This window comes from Mustela lutreola, chromosome 1, assembly GCF_030435805.1.
Source record: "Mustela lutreola isolate mMusLut2 chromosome 1, mMusLut2.pri, whole genome shotgun sequence".
Taxonomy (NCBI): Eukaryota; Metazoa; Chordata; class Mammalia; order Carnivora; family Mustelidae; genus Mustela; species Mustela lutreola.
Window position 1 is genome coordinate 193,804,489 of NC_081290.1, and position 9,484 is coordinate 193,813,972.

The window sequence follows — 9,484 nt, forward strand, 5'->3', positions numbered from 1 at the left end:
CCTGGGCTGGGTGAGGCAGGGAGCTGGCCAGCCTCGAGCCCACTGACTGCCCTTCTTCCAACCTGTGTCACAACTCTCCATCTGCTGCTCCTCTCCCAGTAGCTTGGCCAGATCCAGAGTGGGGAGGGGTTTCCTAGAAGAGGCCCACTTGGGATTTGAAATGAACTCCACCATGGAAGCAGTGGTCTACACCTTGTATGAAGATGTAAAAAGATGGCTTGGGGAGGAGGTGGCTGATGGCATGTCCGTGGTACTTCAGGGGTCCTGGTTCAGTTTGCAAGCTGACCCTCCTCCAACACGTGCAACCAGGGCTGTTTTTCTCTAGGGTTAGTGGTAGAGACGGAGCGATGCTGAAGATCTAAAAAAATGTAACCAGCTTCACAGTACAAAAAGAAAATGTGAAAATAAAATTAATAGGTCTCATTAACTCTACAAGGAGGTTGTTATGCCCTTTTCTTTAACTGTTATATTTATTACAACATTTTTACCTATTCAAGAACAATTTGCAGGCTAGTTTTTCGTCATTGGCAGAATTCCTGATAGGGAGTGATGATTGCCAAGAAATCATTGTTAGGCCAAATTTTGAGAAGTAAAACTATTTTAAAAACACACACACACACAGGATTTTTGTAGTTAAAAAAGTTAAAGATTGGGTTTTTAAATTTTTATTTATTTATTTATTTTTGAGAGAGAAAGCGAGCAGATGGAGGAGAGGGTCAAAGGGGGAAGTAGAGAGAATCTTAGGCAGGCTCCCACGGAGCCAGACTCGGGACTCGATCTCACGACCCTGAAATCATGGCCTAAGTTGAAATCAAGAGTTAGACCCTTAACCAACGGAGCCACCCAGGAGCACCAAGATTGGGCATATTTTAATATGCTTAATAGAATGTGGTATGAAGCCTCCGAAAGGCCTATGGAGGCTTCAAAATGTTCCTGCTTACTCCTTATAAGTTGGGTTCCCCCCACTGTCTCCTTTTCTTTCTTTTTCTTTCCTTCTGCCTCCTTCTCTCCCTCCCTTCTTTCCCTCTTTCTCTTACTTTCCCTCCCTCCCTCCACCCCTCTCCATTCTTCCTTTCCTTTCTTTCTCTCCTTTTTCTTTCTTCTTCTCTTTCTTTCTGCCAAGGGGCACCATATTGTTGCTGCCTGATACAGAAGCAGCATGAAATGGTGCAGAAGATCTAGGAACTCAGACAGCTTGTGTTCTCACTGTAGGAACCTGGGCACATTGCTGCTTATCTGGTCCTCTGCTACTATCTGTTCCCTTGTAAATGAGATAGAAACAGTTGCTTTCAAGACTTCTTATGAAAATTCTTATGTTTTGTCAAATGCTGGTTGTTATTACTACTTACAGAAATACGCACTCTGCTTCACCAGTCATCACACAAACGTTGATGTGTCTTCTAGCCACTGGAACATTCCTATTCTAAAATGTGCAGCAATCATCTCTAGGTTTCTAGTTCCTTCTGTGCCCAGGCAAGTGTAGTATCCCATCTAAAAGTCAATGTTGTCAGACCTATTTGATTATCATGTTGCTCCTCCCTGTGGCTGGTGTTACTCTGGAGGCATCAACTAGTTCTGGAGACTTCCTGCTGTGTTAAGCATCATCTCTTGGTCTTGCAGGGGGTTCGGGGCTGTCAGAGGAGGATTCAGGGAAGCTGGGGGTCTCCCAGGAATCTAATCTAATCTAATCTAATCATGTAAGTGTCGCTAGCTACTGCTGCCGATGCTTACAGCATGAACTAGTGCAGAAGACGCACAACCAGAATGGAAAAATTCCAATATTTAATTTTGAATATTAAATAATGAGTGTACCAGCTATCTGTCTTCCTCGCCCCAACACAATCCATTATTAATTTCTGCCTTTCCTCAGTCTGTCAACACTTAGTTGTTGTTTTTAAGATTTTATTTATTTATTTGATGCGGAGAGAGAGAGAGCGCATAAGCAGGGGGAGCAAAAAGGGGAGAAGCAGGCGCCCCAGGAGCAGGGAGCCCAATGCAGGGCTCGATCCCAGGACCTTGGGAACATGACCTCAACCAAAGGCAGACCCTTAACTGACTGAGCCACCCAGGCATGCTCCAAGTGTGGTTCTTAGGCAAAGCATTAGATTAGACACAATGGGGGACATTAAGAAGAGTAAAGAAATATACCCTAAAGAAACAAATGGTCTAGTAAGAGAGCTATGGCAGACAACCAAATAACGTCCGTAAGAGCAGTGCGTGAAAAAATGTCGTAAGAAAAGAATACTCGTCTTGGGGAGCATGAAGTCACATGAAACTAGTCTGATCATGGAAGACATCATGAAGAAGGTAACTTTTGGGGCGCCTGGGTGGCTCAGTGGGTTAAAGCTCTGCCTTTGGCTCAGGTCATGATCCCAGGGTCCTGGGATCGAGTCCCGAATCGGGCTCTCTGCTCAGCGGGGAGCCTGTTTCCTCCTCTCTCTCTGCCTGCCTCTCTGCCTACTTGTGATTTCTGTCTGTCAAATAAATAAACAAACAAATCTTTAAAAAAAAAAAAAAAGAAGAAGAAGAAGGTAACTTTTGAGCTGGGGCCCTGAAGGAAGGATAACATTTAATACAGGAGTAAGAAAGACATGGCAAGGGTAGAGGCTCAGGGAGGAAGAAGGGGAGCGATTTTGAAGGATCCGCAGGTGGTGACCGTTTGGGAGTTTAAGAAACTTCTGAGTGGAGATAGACCAGTAGGATGGCATTGGGCCAAATCACTGAAAAAATGTCCAGGTTTCACTCAGTAGGCACAGGAAACTGTTACAGGTTTTTGATCTGGCGAACAATATGGTCTTTAAAAGATGGATCCGATTTACTTGTAACCAACCCCCTAAAAGGGAGGTGGTGGGATAGGAAATGGTTGAAGGAGGTGGGTGGAGTGCCTTGGGACCAGCTGGGGTGGAAATCTCACCTTCACGGCATTCAGCCTTCCAGGCAAGAGGTGAAGAGGGCTGAGCTGGGACAGAAGCGGTGTGCCTAAGGAGGCGATGACAGTGGCAACTTGTGAGTTGAAAGTTGTGAGATGTGGTGACTGAATAGAGGAGCAGGACGTATGGGAAGGGATAGAGGTAAGTTGATTGTAATGTTGATTTCCAGCCAGGATGACAGGAAGAATTACCATTCTAAGACCAGAAAGAAACGTAGAAGCCAGGAGAGAAAGCTGCTTGAGAGGACGACCCAGTGAGTGACTTTATATTGAGTTTGAGGGACCAAAAGATCCCCCTGGTGGGATGCACACTGGTGTTCTAGCTTGGATGGGGATTATTAGTTATCTACACCAGGAGAGACCTCAGCTGCCCCCTGGGGCAAGACTGCTAACGGACAGTGAAAACTAATGAGCACACGGGATGGTTAAGGGCACTGCGATCTCCCAGCATCATCAGGGTAAACAATAGGGCTACGGTGTGTGATGGGGGAAGGAGGTGGTCCATGGTAGAACAACAGGTTAAACCAAAATTTTATGTATTGTTTTTATTTGAGAGAGAGAGAAGGAACATGAGAAGGGGAAGGGACAGGGAGAAGCAGACTCCCTGCTGAGCCGGGAGCTGGATGTGGGACTCCATCCAAGGACCCTGGGATCATGACCTAAGCCAAAAGCAGACGCTTAACCAACTGAGCCACCCAGGTGCCCTTGAACCAAAGTTTAAGAGCTGAAATCTTCTTGGTCAGACTGGCAGGTGCAGCCATTTGACGCTAAGTGCTGGCCCTGTTCAATGGTCTCCTCCTCTGCTCACGCAACAGAGTCACTGGGGGCAATTTGATGTGACATATTCCTATCTTCCTCAAACCAAGGCTGATTCATTCCTCCTGGGATGGGGCCTGGCAATTTGTGTCCTTAAGTTCTACTTCCGACTCCGGTTCTCAGGGGTTAGTCCAGCGGGAAATGATGACTCTCCTCCTTGCCCAGCATGGGTCTCGGTTGCTTGCCACAGAGGGCTGGTCCTGTAGGTGAGAACCTAGTCCTCCTGGTTTCCCTCTTCCTTCCTCCTCCTTCCGAGTGGGGAGAAGGCAGCCACATCGAGAGGCTGGTCCTCAGATGGGCAAGAGTTCTGCAGAAAGGTGAAGGTGAGAGTCCTTCCAGGGAGCCCTCTGCAGAGACATGACAGTGGCACCCTGACTGTGTACCAAGCACCAAAGGCCATCCCCACCTGGCATTCCCTCCCCAACCTCCACCATTTTGACGCAAATGGGGAAAAATACTTTACATGCTCCTCTGCTCTCCCATTTTGCAACCCAGCAGCCCCTGCTGATAAAAACAAGCTCTGAAGATGGCAAGAAGGGATCAAGGAAGAATCATCAGTTTACCCTAATTCCTCTTTAAGACGCAGAGGCAGTCATAAACTCTGCTCTTTCAAATCGTCATCAAGTCTCTGAGCAATGTATGCAGACGTGAACAAAAGGAAAAACACCAGAAGCTCTTGTTAGATCAGTCGGAAGCGTTGCCATCTGAGTTTTCCAGTGTACTTCGTGCATTCAGCAGCCCCGGCCTAATCATAAACAAATGGTAATTCTGCTCCAGCGGCTGAGGCTCTGGAGAGCAGAAATACGCGCACAGTTCAAGGGGCTCAGGGCAGTAGGTGGGAGCTAGTGAGCCTGGGTGGTCTACAACTGGAAGAGTTTAGAGACTGCTTGCTCTCATGGCAAGTGCTCTGTTCTGAGTCTAAGCTCCCCCCTCCCCTCCCCTGCCCCTTCTATAGCTCCATCTCCAAACCTAATTACGTGGCAGAAAAACTAAATTGGGCAAAAGAATTTAGGGAAAACTAAAAAACAACAACAAAAAAAGAATTTGGGGAAGACTCAAGTAGTCCTAAATTTCCTTAAACCCGTTAGTGCTCTGGGGACCAGGGAGGGGCGAGGTGGGAGGCTCGTGGGTGGTGGGAGTACGTGCAAAGAAAAAGAAAAGGACTGCAGAGAAGGCTGGGTGTAACCGGGGCTGCGGAGTGAGATTTCTGCAGAAGGCATGTCCTCTTTGGGACCTCATCCAAGGAGTTCTGGTCCAGGAAGTGCCGGAAGGACCCCAGTCAAGCATGGAAGCGTCTGGGGAGTAGCCTTGCTCATCGAGATGTCATGAACAATATTATGCAGGGGGCTAATATTATAGTGCCTTTTAGATGGATATGCTTAAGCCTCTGGATTAAGGGAACCACAGAATAAATATGGGACATCTTGAAGGAATACAATTTTACCCAAGTTTTGTTTGTTTGTTTGTTTTTGCTGGGGGGACTATTATTTTTAATATTAAAATAACCTTGGATATATGATGGAATAGCATGTAAAATTTTCATGAATTTATGAAGATAAACACAAGAATTAAAAGAAGTGTCTCCCCCCTTCCCAACAAATAAATAAAAGAAGTGTCCCAGTTGTAGTGATCTTTTTGGAGAGTTATTTTCTTTCTTCTGCCTTCAGAGGTATTTGGGGGAAATTTTGTTGACAGTCACTGCCCTGATGATATTTTACAGGCTAGGTGAGTTACCATGATTTTTCGGGTGTCAGCTCTCATCTCCTGCCAGCCGGTGAAGCTCACTGTTTTGGGGGTCTCCAGGGATGGGCTCAGTCTTCCCTTTCTCCGAGGCTTTGTCCAAACTGTCACTTATGTCTGGACAACCTCCCACTTCCTGACAGCCACATCTCGTTCTCTTCCTCTCCTTATAATGCAATTCAAGGTCATTTTATCCAGGAGGTCTTTCTCTAAGTTAAGAGAATTGACTCTCAAAAGAGAATCCGTTATGGAATGAATAAATCATGGGGATGAAAAGTACAGCATAAAGACGATAGTCAATGGTATTGTGATAGCGTTGTGTGGGGACAGATGGGGAGCTACACTTGCGAGCATGTCATAACGTACAGACTTGTTGAGTCACAATGTCATACACTCGAAACTAGGGTAACATCGTGAGCCGACTATACTTCAATCAATCAATCACTCAAAATTAAAAAAAGAAAACAAAATGAGAAAGAAAATCCAAAGGAATTGTCAGACTGAATTGACAGAACTCCACTCTGATTTTAAATATTTGCATAGTCTCATATAGGACTTTACAGTGTATCCAACTGTCAGATGCATGTCTTATTAAGAAATCATTACAACCCTAAGAAGTATATAGGGCAAGGCCCTTTGTATTAATAATTTTTAACACTGCTTTCATATCACAATAATATTTTTAGTATGTTGGGTTAAATAAAAAATACTAATTTCACTTTTTTACCTTGTTTAATGTGACTACTAGAGAATTTTTTAATTGAGATATAATGGACATACATATTAGTTTTAAGGGTACGACATAATGATTCAATATATGTATATACTGGGAACTGATCACCACAAGAAGTCTAGTTAATATTCACTGTCACACATAGTTACAAATTCTTTCCCTTGTGATGAGAATTTGGAAGATCTACTCTCTTGGCACCTTTCAAATATACAACACAGGGTTGCTAGCTACAGTCACCATGTTGTACATGACATCCCCAGAAGTCTGTACTTCTTGATTATTTCACGCATTTCACCATCCCCCCAAGCCCCTCTGGCAACCATTACTTTTAATCCTCAGTTACCAGGGAGGCAAGGGAGCTTTACAGACATTAAGTAACTTGCCCAAGATCACGTAACTATGAAGGGGTTCTTTCCACTCTGTAATGAAAAAAAAAAAAAATGACCTGAAATAAAGTAAGAGGGTGACTACACGTCCTCTCATGTCATCGTGGGGCATTATTTGAAAGTTCTCCTGGGTTTATCTACTTCTCCTGGCAAGGCTAGCTTGGTGGGTTATAGATCTTTGCAATCACCCAGAACTCTGCACTTAGGAGAGCCCCCTAACTTGGCTTATTGCTTGACTGTTGCTGTCTTGAAGTTCTGCATAATTTTTGAACAACAATCCTCATTTGCACTGGGCCCAGCAAATTAGTTCTCTCTAAGAGAATAAACCCCTATTTCTGTGTCTAGGAGAAGAAACTGATGTTTGATTTTGTTATTTACAACTAAGGCAGGGCTCAGACTCCTTGACGTTACATGTTAACTTGTAGATATGGGTCCAACATGTATCTATTTATAGAGGTACAAACGATTTCTGTCCTTCAGAAAAGACGCTTTTCTTTCCCAGTGGAACACGAAATAGATTTGTCTCTAATTTTAAAAAAACTTAATTTGATGTGCCTGTCCCTGTGGGTTATATCCACCCCACTTCCTCAGCTGTACTTGGAATCAGTGCTTCCATCTCCCTGATGCCCTTGTGGGTTAATCATTTAAATAAAATCATTGACAGGTGTTCATTCTATTTTGTAAGAGAATCATGGTTTTTAGTATTTTCAGAAATTACACTTCGACAGCTCTATATTCCAAGCGCTTCACATCATATCACACAACCGAAGTCACTCTTTGTTCCTCAGTCTGCTGACCAAGATCACGCTCTGAGTTCTTCTTGTGCATTGATGTTTATGCATTTATTATGAAATTAGCATCTGTTAATTTCTGTCTCATTGCTCCTTCTATCCTGTCCAGTCTTTAAACTTGTATTTGGCATTTTTAAAAAATAAATGATATATTGGGGTGCCTGGGTGGCTCAGTGGGTTAAGCCTCTGCCTTCGGCTCATGTCATGATCTCAGAGTCCTGGGATCGAGTCCAGCATTGGGCTCTCTGCTCGGCAGGGAGACTGCTTCCTCCTCTCTCTCTCTCTCTGCCTGCCTCTCTGCCTACTTGTGGTCTCTCTGTCAAATAAATAAATAAAATCTTTTTAAAAATTAGATGATATATTCACTTGATTCAAATTCATAAAGTTCTGTATAGGAAAAATGTGTATAGGAAAGGTGTATAGGAAAGATCTTACCTCCTACCACTATCTCAGACACCTATTTTTCCTCTCCAACATCTACAACATCCAGTGATATTTTCTATGTATATTGCCAAGCACGTTTATATATTCTTTTTGTCCGTTTCTCAGTAAGTGGCAGAATGTGCTACACAATGCCCTACACTTGCTTTTTGTTTTCATCCAATGATATATCTTGAAGATTATTCAATTTTAGTGCATAAAGAGCTCCCTCATTGTTGTTTATGGCTATATATTATTCCACTGGATAAATTTATGATCATTTATTTTACCATTCTCTTATTAATAGATATCTAGGTTGTTTCCAATTGTTTGAAAGAGTAGGCAATGTTTGGGGCATCTGGGTGGCTTAGTCAGTGAAGCATCTGCCTTTGGCTCAGGTCATGATCCTGGGGTCCCAGGGTCCAGCCACACATCAGGCTACCTGCTCAGTGGGAAGCCTGCTTCTCCCTCTCCCTTTCCCCCAGCTTGTGTTCCCTCTCTCACTGTCAAATAAATAAATAAAATCTTAAAAAAAAGAACAGGCAACAATGCATTTAATTACTATGTCCATATACCATTTTATACATCTATAAATTCCCAGAAGTGAAATTGGTTGTTCAAAGGACATACAAATTTATGATTTTTAAAGTTTTTGAGGACTTACTCTGCATGAAAGTTGTATCAGTTTCTACTCCTGCCATCAATATATAAGAGCCCTGAGCAATACTACAGCAGTGCGTTGTGACATTTTTGAACTTTGCAAAGGGGCATATTATCTTAGAGTAATTTTCACTTGTATTTTTTTTATTAATAATGAGATGAAACATTTTGTTCATGTGTTTCTTTTGGGGGGGACTGCCCAATTTTTCTATTGATTTGTTAATCTAACACATACGTTGCAAATATTGTTTCCCCAGGTTGTCTTTTCTTCAAACTCTGTTCGTGGTGATTTTCACGATGTGGACTTTTTGTTTGATATTGTTGGCTTTGTATTTTCTTCTATGGCTTCTAGTTTTGCATCACAGTTAGGAAGGTCTTTCCCGAACGAGGTTCCCAGAGATCTGTCCTAGATTTCTTTCTCTAAGTTTATGGTTCCATGTTTCAGATATAAATCTTTGATTCATTGGGAACTTCTTTTTTTTTTTTTCCCCAAGGTTTTACTTATTTATTTATCAGAGAGAGAGAGAGAGAGAGAGAGAGCACACAACCAGAGGGAACAGCAGTGAGAAGGAGAAGCAGGTTCCCTGCTGAACAGGGAGCCCATCGTGGGACTCACGAACCCAGGATATTGGGATTATGACCTGAGGCAGATGTTTAACTGAGTGAGCCACCCACGAGTCCTGGGAATTTATTCTGATGTTAGGTATAAAGTATGAATCCAGCTTTATTTCTTCTACAAATGGTTACCTTATTGTTCCTTAGCCATCTATCAAATAATCTATAGATAATCTGCTAATTAGAGATCCCAACTTTATACACAAATTTGCGTCATGTATTTGCATTTATTATTTCCTCGTGTAGTTTATGATCTGTCTATTCATTGTATGAGCACTGCATGATTTATGTTAATGTAGTTTCAAAATGTATTTAATATCTGCCAAGACAGGTGCTCTCCTCATTTTTAAAAAACATTTCCAGGATATTCTTGTGTGTTTCTTTACCCACATCA